Source organism: Octodon degus, unplaced genomic scaffold, assembly GCF_000260255.1.
Source record: "Octodon degus isolate 3935 unplaced genomic scaffold, OctDeg1.0 scaffold00015, whole genome shotgun sequence".
Classification (NCBI taxonomy): Eukaryota; Metazoa; Chordata; class Mammalia; order Rodentia; family Octodontidae; genus Octodon; species Octodon degus.
The window spans coordinates 21524649-21537285 of NW_004524591.1; the positions used below are offsets into that span (position 1 = coordinate 21524649).

At 37.3% G+C, this 12637-nt stretch overlaps 1 protein-coding gene and 1 pseudogene across 2 annotated transcripts in view; one reads left to right on the forward strand and one right to left on the reverse strand.

The window, feature by feature from the left end:
* Positions 1-12637, forward strand: part of Ccdc129 (coiled-coil domain containing 129) — a 135165-nt gene that overhangs the window by 95848 nt on the left and 26680 nt on the right. The gene's annotated exons all lie outside the window — the stretch shown is intronic.
* Positions 8971-9410, reverse strand: LOC105741534 (annotated as a pseudogene).

The following is a 12637-nucleotide window of genomic DNA, read 5'->3' on the forward strand; positions in this document are numbered from 1 at the left end:
ATTATGGGAAAAAAAGAATAGAAGTTACTTCACAAGAAGCACATTCAGATTTTTCTCTCTCATTAACAAGAACTTTTTGGACAAATTCCTATGATCTAAATGATTCAATGCCCTCCTCCACCTTTTAAAAAAAATATTGCTATTGTTTGCCATTTCTTGGTTTTAGATTTGTAGTCTCTGCTATACCCAAAGTAGCTCACAGATACTACTCTATTTAAAATGAATTTAGTCAGTTTGGTCTGGAGTATGAAGATGGTCTGGATTTTAAATACTTGAATTTTTAAAAAAATACTTATTAAGAACAAAATTGCTTAGATTTCCTTCTATCACTACGAATCACTATTTGTAAGAAGGTAGCAGTTGGCATGTTTACTATTGTCTCAGAAAATGTTGTTGCCTTTGTGGCATTTTAGGTAGTTGTGGCCTCCCTAGTACCCCAAGGACATCTCATAAGACAGAAGCCCCTCTCCCTCATAAGCCCATGGAAAGCCTACGCCTTCCTGGTGCCCACAGCTGTGATGATGTCAGTCAATCCAAAAGTTCTGCAAGCATAGGATTATCTTTTCAGCTTAGATTTTCTCACTTTGCTGCCTTCTTCCAAGCATACAACTAATACCCTACTACAAATAATTAGGACAATTTGTGGGAAAGGCCAAAGGAGGAATGTTCCTATTCCTTTTTTTTAAAATGTATTTAGTACAGGATCTACAGGGTCTCACTATGCAGATTGGACTCATAGGATCCTCCTGTTTTCAGCCTCCTAAGCACTGGGATTACAGGCATGTGCCACCATGACCAGTCTCAATCCCAGTCTCAGCATGCCCCGGGGGAGGGGCCAGCATGGTACTTTGGTGATCCAACCCCTGTCTCTGCATCTTATTCCATTTCTTAGCAGAGTTTTTTCCATGTCCTTTTCTTCTGACACACATTATTGATTAATCTTTGAAAAAGGGGTAGCTGGGTTGCCAACTCTTGATTCCCCATTTCCACAAATCTTTGATTGTGAACATTTATTTGATGACTGATAACCTAACCCTGGGACAAAATACTTCCTACCCTCTCTTCCTTAGAAAGGGTGGAGATGATGCCAAATCCAGTTTTGAGGAAAAAAAAAAAAAGAAAAATAGAGCCAACAACAGCTAAAAGCAGATTTCGGACTTTCCTTTTCTTTCACTGGGTTACAATGTAGATTTTCATAATGTACATGTTTCTAGCTTACACTTTGTTTAAACCATATTTGTAAAGTTAAATTTGAAGCAATTAAATCCACTATACAATAGCACGTTAATGGGAAGAACAGTATCTGATTTCTCTTCTGTCCCTAGAATTTACATCAGTGCTTAGACATGTAGCAACACTCAAGAGTATGTGTACTTAGGAAATATTCTATTAGGTTAATAAAAGATGCATCTTTTTTTAGGAGTTAAAAATAAGGTTGATAAAGGATGAGTGTTTCTTTCTTTAAAGATTAGAGTAAGCTTTTCTTAGAATATCTTTAAATTGTTTTCTTTATAAAGTGGTTTTAAAGCATTATCAGGGGAAATGATTTCACCTAAAATTAAATAAGTATATTTCAGATTCAACTACACTGAGTGTTAATTTAAAGGATTATTACTATTTGATGATGATAATAATCTTCAATACACTTCATTAGATTTTTTTTTTAATTCTATGGTTAAACCTGTGATTTTTCCAACCTTAGAGGGAACCCAAGATGCTTCTAAAATAAAAGAACAAACAGAAGTTCAAGTGGGTTGTAAACTTGGCAAAAACATGTTCTGCCAAGAAATAAAAAAGAATTCAGTCTCAAAATCTGTTACAACACAGACATCTTTGCTTTTATAAGAGCGAAGTCCAGGAAAAAAGATTCTTCACATCATGTAATAGAATGAAATATACACTTTGTTACTAAGTGTATTAAAATTGCTTATCTGAAATTAGGCCAAGGATATAACTCTCTTAGAAAAATCAGTTTGGAAAAGGCCCCCTGGTGACTGTCCTCATACTTTAGGAAGAGGTTTGCAGCCTGATGTTCCAAGCACCACTTACGATGACATTGTCATCGCTGATCTGGTTCTAGTAGATAAAAATAAGTTTGTCTAACATATTTTCTTCTGTTGAGTTTTACCATTCATAGGTCCTTGTCTTTTTGTATTATTCTTCTCTTGCTAACATGAATATTACAAAGAGGTATACTTCATTTGGTATTTTTTTTCTGTAGTACTTATTCAGGATATCTCTTTTGAATGATTATTTTTTCTATACCAGGGTTCGAACTTGGATCCTTGCATTTGCCAGGCAGGTGCTTATGCCACTGAGCTTTCTCCCTGGCTTACATGAGCTCCTTTTGAATGATTTTTATTGTTTTGAATACAAACGCTTTTTCTTTTTTACTTCTCAGTAGATTTGGGCTCTAAATAAAAGTCTATGCTGCTGGGGTTCAAGCCAAATGGACTTAATTTGAAGTGTGCTCAAAGACACTTTTCTTAAAAGGCAGTTTCACTTTTTATAAGGTCTACTGAACATCATCAGAGTTCTCTTTTGACACATTGGACTGTGAACTTGTAGAGAAAGGATGTAGTCTTAGGTTCTTTGCGTCTTCTGATCAAGCATATTGCCTAACATACAACAAGTATTCAAGAAAATATGTGTTTGTCAGTTGAACACATACAACTAAATTTCTTCTGGAGGCTGGATACTCATTCACCTTAAGATTATTTAATTGCTTAGGGTTATTCCTTGTGAATAGTATCTTTAAAGGTTCTATGTTGCAGGTAGTATTCTGCTATACATTTTTTTGCCATAAAATTAATGCATCCACCATTCATTGTAATATTCTTTGACAGCTACTTCATGCTTAATTTGTAGTTTGTCCACTAGACAAGCTCTTCAGAGGCTGGGCTCTGTCTTTTAATCCCCTTCATTATCCAGTCCAGTGACTGCAGTAAAAAATTGCTCTTAAATGAATAACCAAGAATATGCAAAAGAATTGTATCTGGATTTAAAATGACTTAGAAGTAGTAAAATACAATATTGTAGTGAAAATCAAAAAAAAGGAAGACATTCTTATATTTTTCATTTTTTAAATAAGTTTATTGAGAAAGAAATAGAAATGAGATAGCTTCAAAAGAGGTTAGTAGGACAGTTACAATAATTAATACGTTGCATATTATTGTCTTCATAGTAGTTATTCATAGTACAAGATGCAGACATAATATGTAAACACTATTAGTACAAATCTTTCTTCTCACTGAACTAAGAGAAAATAACCGTATATTTATCCTAACTATTTTGTGTGTGTGTTTATATATATGTATATATATATATATATATATATATATATATATTGCGCTACAAAATGGTCCTTCATTTATATCCCCCTTTTTTGTTTAGTTTTGTCAGAGATGGGTATTCCATTGCCATTCAAATATATTTTCTGTCCAAGGAGATTATGGGGCCACAGAGGAAAGTGATCAACAATGTAGAATGTGCCTAAGGAGAGTTACCTAGAGAGAAAACATTCTCTCAGGCTTTCACAGAGAGCAAATTGGTCAAGCAATGGCCGTGACTCATCCAGATGGCTGACACTGACAAAAGCTCTTCAAATTGTTGTACATGGTTTCAGGGTAAATTCTGAGGGGATTTGGCTGACAGTCAAATAACAAAAGTTACATTTTTTTTGTTACATAAATCTTGATTTATCTTGGTCTTAAGCAGAAAAGTATAAATATGAGGTATAAAATGCAAAGCCATATTAATATGCTTAGCTGTAAATGGCTCAAGTCAACAACTTCTGACATTGCCAGTCCTATGGATAAACTACTAATATTATGGTCTACTGGACTATACTGGAAGACATTCTTAAAAAAATAAAAATAAAAATGTGAGTAAACCAGCCAGAGATTAAAGGATTAAATTTCACAGATACAGAAAGGAATGTCCTAACTTCCTCTTCATCTTTCTTGCCAGATGCGTTAGGATGATAGGCCTAGAATATCAATCTCCTTTTCATTAGAAAAAGGACACATGTGAATTAAAGTGAAAAGATACAATGCCACATAAATTTTAGGTTAATTTGTCTGCTTGATTGTAACACATGTGTGATTCAGGCAAGAAAAATGATATTCATGGGTGTTTAACTGAAGAGCTTTGAAAAGGGACTATTTCCTGAAGAGAATGAGATTAAGTAAGCAACAAGACTTGAAGAAGCAACCCAAATCAGTACAGCAAAAGCGATTTTCACTCTTGAGGCCAGAAAAAAAAAAGAATTAAGGAAACCTATCAGAGGGTTAAAGTTGGGTTCTTAGAAGCAAGACCCAATGGGAGCCCTCACTCCAAAGGTCCAGCCATTTTCAAAAGGTGCCCTGAAGGAGGAGGTGCTGGATACATAGTCCATGCTCTTTCTCCCATCTCTTCATCTCCTACTCTCACTGACCCCTCCCACTGACTAAATTCAAGATGAAAGCTACCGCACAGGCAGGACTGAGAATTTCTGGAATGGAAAAAGATGGAGGTCAGAAAGGGTGCATGGAGAATAAGCAACACACCTGGGTCCAATAAAGCCCTTGTGTCTCTCACACAGCCATGAGTCCCACGTCTATCTTCCAGAATGTAGCCAGAGACAAAATCATAAGCGAGATTCTGGATTGAAGCTTGAATTCCCTAGGATGCATCTACTTTTTCACCTTTTGATCTTGGATTATTTCTTCTGATAAACTGGGATGTCACATCAAAGAGCTACTTCCCCTCACTGCCTCTGCATCTCACTCAGTCATCTGCCAATCAAGTGGTTAACTCAAGCAAAAATAATATTTGTTCCCAGTATGCTTCTCAAGACAAAAACAGTAAGAACTAGGTTGTTATCACCGCAACTATAAGAGTTTTATCAGTGCAAAAATTAAAAACACTAAAGCAACTGGTATTACAAAATTTGAAATCTACCTATTATCTCAAGTGATCATAGAGATTATTGGTCTTTTTGACCTGGACACTTTAACTCCTCTGTTTTCAAATATGAGATAAATGTAAGATATAAGTTAAAGTTCGTCATTATATTATATCCTTTTGGGACAACAAATGCAGGTTTACTGCTAAGAATTGATTCTTCCCTTTCTTATATCTCAGGAATATTTAAGAAATAAATATTTATATAGACAAGACATGTGCATTTAACAATGCAGTCTTTATAGTCTCACATATGTGATGGCTGTACTTAGATGTCCCCCCCAAGAAAAACTCATGTGGTCATAAGTAGGGCTTTTTCAGAGGTGGCTTTTGTCATATCGTTCCTCAAAATACTGAAAAGAACTTAGCTATAAAACTCTGGCAATAGTGCACTGGAAGATAAAATTATTTGACAACTTCTATTTTCTTTAGTAGGTATTGAAATTTCAGATGCTACCTCTTCAGTTGCTAATAAGCAGTTTTACTTACTTTAAAATTTTTTATAATGTTATCAATCCAATAATGAATTTCCTTGTGTGATTGATTCAGAATGCAGTGTTAGGATTAAGGGTGCTAGGATTAAGGATGGGTAATTACTAAAATCAGTGCACTGATTGGACAGGTACCACCCTAATCCCAGTGGCCTATATATAACACAAGGGACAGAAAGAGGCATGTCATGGCTCTTGTTTGCTTGGCTGCCTTTTCCCCACCATGAGTTGTCCCTCTTCTGTAATGCCTGTCTGCTAGGCCATCCTGCCTTGGAGCACAGCAACTATGGACTGAAACCTCTACAAACTGAGCTACATAAACCTTTCTGCCTTTAATTTCTGGGTGTCAGATATTTGGCCTTAACAACAAGGAAAAAGTAACTAAGATAACATAAATGTTTCCTTTCAGATATATTAATTAAACTACAATTTGCTTTACAGAAAGGGCCTGTATGATCAGTCATTTCTGGATTATTCCATGTCCCTGTGCTCCAGGCATACTGGCCCCTTTTTCTCCCTCAGGGTTGAAGCACAACTGGGAGAGAAAGGAAAGCAGAGACAGTTACTATAGGGGTGCCCGTCTACATGAATCACTCCTCCTCAGACACGCTTGGGGTAGTGTTGATATCACAATCTCTGAAGAAAATGATATGAACAAATGCCGGAAGTAGTGTGAATCATAGAATAGTTCTTGCAGCCAGTAGAGAAGTCTGTGCTTTTGTTTGTTGTTTTTCGCTCACCTCTTGACGAGCATCTTCGTCTCAGATGCTGGAAAATAGAGATGCATCAAATGCATTTGAAGGTGGAAATTTTATAACTCTATACCCTTTCAAGATGTCATACAAAACAACAATATAAATTAGCAAGTCTTCTAGGAATAAAGCATCCATATATATTTTCCTGGAGAAACAAATAACTATAAGTAATATAGCCTAACAATTTAATTTTTTTCAAATATTTCCAGAATTGTTTTAATTGATTACTGAGAACATTTCTTTGCCATAGGAGTCCACCAGTGTTTGCATTGCCATGTTCTTTCTTTTTCTCATAATTTTATTGAGAAACAAATAGCAATGAGACAGTTTCAAATCAAATTGGTAGGACAGTTTCAATAATTAACACATTGCATACATTCTTCCTAGTGGTTAATTGCTGTACAAGGTGTGGAGATGATATCCTATTTACAAACACCATTAGAACAAATCCCTCTATTCATCAAGAGAATGTAACTATATATCTATCCTAACCACTTTGAATACACAGATACAAAGTGGACATTCATCTGTATACCCTTTTTTTGGTTAAGTTCCATTATTTGAATATTATAAGTGTGTTAACTCAGCAAAATATTCTAAAAGAGTCCAGTAGCCCATAATAGCATTGGGTCTTCTGCTTGACTGACAATGTCAGAAATTGTTGACCTGAGTCCCCTACAGCTCAACATAACAGCATGGCTTTACTTCTTATACTTCGTTTTTATACTTTTCTGCTAGATGGTTAAGACCAAGATAAAGTAAGACCTATGCAACAAGACTTGTAGCTTTTGGGTCTGATAAGGTCAGTGAAATCCCCTCAATTTAGGAAATCCTGTTTAAGAGTACAGGCAAGGCAAAGGGTGAAGAATTGTAAGTTCTACAGACATAAGATAACCTATGAATATTCTTTAAAAAGAAGAAATGATAAAATAACAATTTCTGGACCTGAAATTCAGATCATATTTATGATGCTAAATGATAGTAGAAAATAAACCTCTCCACAAATAATAATTAATTGGAAAGTCAATAGGTGTTGTTTAATTCTCAATGCTGATAACTGTTACTTGAGAGAAGTTTGAATTTCTCTTGTTGTTTGTTTGCTTTTAAACAAGGTCTCCATCTATAGTCCGTGCTGGCCCTGAGCTCACTATGCAGCCAGGCTGGCCTCAAACCTGCAGCAACCCTTCTGGCTCAGCCTGCGAAGTGCTAGCACTAAAGTCAGGTACCGCCACTGCACCTGGTTGTTTGAATTTTTGGCGTTACCACTAATCAGATTTAAAATCATGCTCTACGTCCTCTCAGTTATCAGAAAGAAATAAAACAATATAGTCAACTTAGCAAAAATGTAAGCATTGCAAATTGACCATATCAATAACAATATCAAATATCAAGAGTCAGGCAGAGGACAATGACTCCTTTCATCCTGTTTTAATACTCTGAGGTGGCTATGTATAATACAAGTGAAAACCATGTCTATTGAAGTGTAAAAGTCAGACCCAAAAACCAGGTCTACAGAAATGTAAAGTCTTCTTTGGTCTTTCTTGGTACACCTTTAGAGTAACAAATAGATTGCAATCTGTGTCTGGATGCTCACTGGTTAGCATTAGCTACTGATAATGGAGGACTGATGAGCCTGAGGCTGAATTCCAGCCCAACAGAAAGGGCCAGCAAGGGTTATGAGTGATGCCTGTTTTCAGAACAAGAGGGAGGATTTGCAGTCAGTGTGCTGCGTTTCTACTCCATGAGCCATAGTTATAAAAATAGATGATATTAAATTACAAACAATAAGAGCAAATGCATAGTAAACGAAAATAGTTATGGATGGAATAAGTGCATTTAACCTATAGAAGATCCAATGGCCATTTAAAATTTACATTAACAATTAAAGTATAGAGGGCTGGCCAAATAGCGCAGCAGATCAAAGTGCATGCAAGCAGGTGCAAGGGCCAGGGGTTCGATCCCTAGGCCTGCCATGCCAGCCCGACCCCAGGGCACATTGAGACAGCATTTGGGACTGGGCATGGTAGTGCATGCCTGTAATCCCAGCTCTTGGGAAGCTATAAATAGGTGGATCACTACAAGTCTGGTCTAGTAGTGAGACCCTGAACACCCTGTAGACCTTTCCCTAAGGCACAAAAAAAGCCACAAAAAGTATGCCAATTCCCACAAAAATGAAACAAAAATCATAATGACATTACATTAGGGAGTGTAGAATTTTTCAGTACATGTAAAAATTTATGAAATAAGGCCAAAGCTGACATGAACAGCAGAGACATAGTCTCTTCCCTTATTTTAGATAACATGGAATGAAAATAAATCGATTAGTTGAACCTTGACATTAGAAAAAATTTCTAAAGTAAAACTACTTACTACAAACTCAAGAAGTAGCATCTAAAATTTCAATAACTATTAAAGAAATTAAAAGCTATCATATAATTGTATCATTCAGGTTGTACCACTGTCAGAGTTTTATGTCTAAGGTTTTAGTTTTAACAGTTTAAGGAAGTGATTCAAATTATTTTCCAAGATGCTGAAGAACAGAAAAGATACACATGCTCCCAAGCACACAAATACAAGGAACTTTTGGGGAAGATAGTTTAAAATATATAATGTGAAGAAAAATGTTATAAAATGTGTCTTATGATTATTATGTTATAAACACATATACACATGTGCTCAGTGGATTGAATGAAAGGCTACACAGGAATAGTTTAGTTCTTTTTCTTTTTCTTTTTGTTTTTTGTTTTAGCAGTTTTTAATTAAAAGTTGCACACAGGAGGACTTTATTCCTGCATCTTCTCAATCGTTTCTTCCTTGTATTTGCCCTTTTCCTTTCCTGCTTGGCGAGACTTGGCTTTCTGTTCCAGGATCTTTTTGTGGTCTTTGTCTAGCTTTAGCCTGGTGGTAACCACCTCACTGGGGTGCATGCCCACATGGACAGTTGTGCCATTTGCCTTTCCCACTGCCCCCGTTCAATGTAGATGACATGCTTCTTCCTGTAAACCTGGACTGCATCGCCGATCTGCTGACCTTCACAGTGTCCTCGCACAACCTGAACTTCATCACCCTCTCGGATGGGCATACAGCGAACACTATATTTCTGCCTCAGCTCTTTGGAAATAGGAGAAGACATAATTTTTCTGGAAATGTGGGAAGGTGCATTGAAATGCCTTTTATGGTTTTTGCCTCCATCTGAAGTCACAGAAGGATTAAACTTCATTTTGGCCGCTGCAACTCCAATTTAGTTATTTTTCTGCATGATTAGATTATACTTTTTTTCAAGATTTCTTCACCACCATTATTACTTCTATAATACCAAATAAACAAAAATGAAGTTTATTATAGAGAAGCAGTGATTTTTTTAATGCAAAAAGGTTATTCTGACTAAAGAACAAAAGAGAAACTGCTGTACCTGGAGCAAGAAGCAAAAGAGACAGGGATAAAAGAAAGAAACCTTAAGTACTAATAGCTCAGTATAAAAATACCATCAGGGTGCTAATGGATGTTACCAAACGTTCTACAGAAATCTTTATAGGACAGAAACTCCTGTACTCCAGGCTTCCAGCATAGAAGGAAGAGCTCACTTGTCTCAGGAATGTTCCCCATGATACTAACATTCCTGGCCTTTTTCAGTCCTAGGATCAGAGTCAAGACAAACACAAGCGCCGTGAGTGTAAATATTGCCAACACTGTCCGGGATAGTCTAGGGAGGCGCAGGATCCCGCGGGAGCCCGTGCGTGTCCGTTGAGACCGAAGGCCTTCTGTGCACCTGTACTCTCAGCTCCCTCAGAGACTGAGGCAGGTGGGTCGCACGTGCCAGCGCAATCTGGGCAACTTAGTGACTTTGCAAGACCCAGTCTCAATACAAAAGGAAAATTTAACAAAAAGCACTGAGAATGTAGCTCGATGATGAAGATCTTGGTTTCAGTCACCAGTTTTTGGGGGAAAAAAAAGTGAAGCCTTCCAAGATAGCATCTTCAAGTTTAGCTTCTTGAGAGCTGGGGAGATAGCTCAGTAGAATGTGTTTGCCTGGCAAGCGCAGGGTCCTGAGTTCAATGCCTGGTACTGCAGAAAAAAAAAGAGAATTAGCTCCTTGGCCTATTCTCTTTACAGTGTTAACAGTGGACTGGCTCATGGCAAGCTGTGTGTGTGTGTGTGTGTGTGTGTGTGTGTGTGTGTGTGTGTGTTATAAGAATATTTTTTAGGGATGAGGAGATAGTTCAGCAGTATAAGTGCCTGTCTAGCAAGTGTAAGGACCCAGGTTTGATCCCTGGCACTGCATGCAGTACAGTGATGCCAGTCACCAAAACTTGGCATGGTGGCACATGCCTATAATCCCAGCACTGGGGAGTCTGAGACAGAAGGATCACTATAAGTCTGAGCTGCATAGCAAGACCCTGTACCAAATCAATCAATCAATCAATCAATCAATCAATCAATCAATCAGATTTTAAAAAATAAAAAGTAAAAAAGAATATTTTTCAAAGCATCCATAGTTAACAAAAATAGATTTCAGAATGAAGATGAAATTACCATTGACAGGAAGCAATCATGGTCTCAAATGAGCTGAGACAAATTCCTGAAGAATACAAACTAAATTATTCATGTAGGCCTCAAAACATTTATTCCTCAGTTTCAGATTAGAAACTAGTGTCCTTGTAACCTCACCCTGGAAACACAAGTTCTGACTAAATGCACACAACTTCTGGCAAAGTGTAAAGAATTGAAACACCCACTGTAGGGGAAGGGGAGTCCGTATGGGTCAGACTAGATCTCACGGCCTGAAACCAGAACTGAATGCCAGGCTGACAGCAAACCATTACTAAGAACTCATTCAAAATTGCAAAAGACCAAAGTCCTAGACCTCTTGCCTTGTGAGTGCTGATTTAAAGGATCTGGGAAGATTTCAATTGGAAAGAAATGCTTGCCCTGAACAGTAGAGCTACTTTCAAAAGCTGGAATTGGACACAGTAGGTGTGACTTCAAAAACCAAGAGTGTGGCCAACAAATGAAAATAATATAGATTTAGATTACTGTAAAAAATCAGTTTTTACACTCTGTCTTGCTGTATCATCAGAATGTGTAAACACTATTCATAAAGAATGCTTTAGAGGGAAAGTGACACTTCTTTTGTGTCACTTTCAGACTTCTTTTCTGAAGTCTGACTGTGCCCTATGTAGAGGTTTGGTTCGTTCCAAAAAAATGTTTAGCATCAATTTTTCTAAATGCCTGTGGAGAAACAACCACTGTAGCCCACACAAACATGCCTCAGTACTCCCTATTGCTTGGAGCTCAGCTGTGCCACATACTTAGGCTACCTGCCCAGCTTCTAGAGGCATCTGTGTTCACGTAACCAGTAAAGGTCACTGGAATTCTCAGATCCCGAAGCTGTCATGGAAGAGTCTACCATTGGACAATAGAAGTAACTTGGCAATGAAATATCTAAGGTAGAATCAATTGAGACAGCCAGTTTATCCCAAACAGTTTAAAGTTGGAATATCCCTCTTGCTATATACAGCTTTGGTAGGTTTTTTTTTCCATGAGACTTTATGGACTTGGAATAGTTTAAGTATAAAATTTTTCATGTAGGATTCAGAAGCATTTATTGTCAGTACCGTTCAGGAAAGTAGCCCTTCTGGTTGACTGTTCCTCTGACTTTGAGGCATTGTGAGGTCCTCCACTCTGTGGTTGGTGTCCTGCTGCCATCTAGTGACGATTTACGTAAATTGCCTAAGGCATGAGTTCAGGAAGAAATGTTTCAAATGTGGTGTGTAAACTAGTACAACCACTATGGAAATCATTATGGAGATTCCCCAAAACACTAACACTAGAAATTCTGCTTGACCCATCTATCCTCCTTGTAGGTATCTTCCCAAAAGGAAGAGTTGAAGACATCGTACTACCGTGGTATATACATACCCTTGCTTATAATGGCGTAGTTCACAATAGCTAAATCTTACAAGTAGCTTATATGTCCATCAACAAAAGAATGAATAAAGAAAATGTGATATTTATACCCAAGGGAGTACTACTGTGCCATAAGGAAGAATAAATTTGAATTATTTGTTGAAAAATGGATGCACCTTGAGACCATAATGTTAGGTGAGATAAATCAGACACACAAGCTTAAATATCATAGAGTTTCTCATATATGAGAAACCCAATGTCTTAGTTACTTTTCTATAACTGATGAAACAAAATACCTGAGGTTTAGAATTAAGGAAGGAAAGGTTTATGTATCTCACAGTTCGTGGAGGTTTCAGTCCATAATTAGCTGGCTCCAAGGCAGAGTGGCATTACACAGTTCATGGTTGCTGAAGACAGCAAAAGCAACAAGAGCAAGAGGGAGGAGTAGAGAGAAAGCCTGCCTCCCTCCCCTACATTGCATTCAGGCTGTTGGCCCCAGGGCGGATGTAGCATTCACACCCATAATCCCAGCTTGGACCA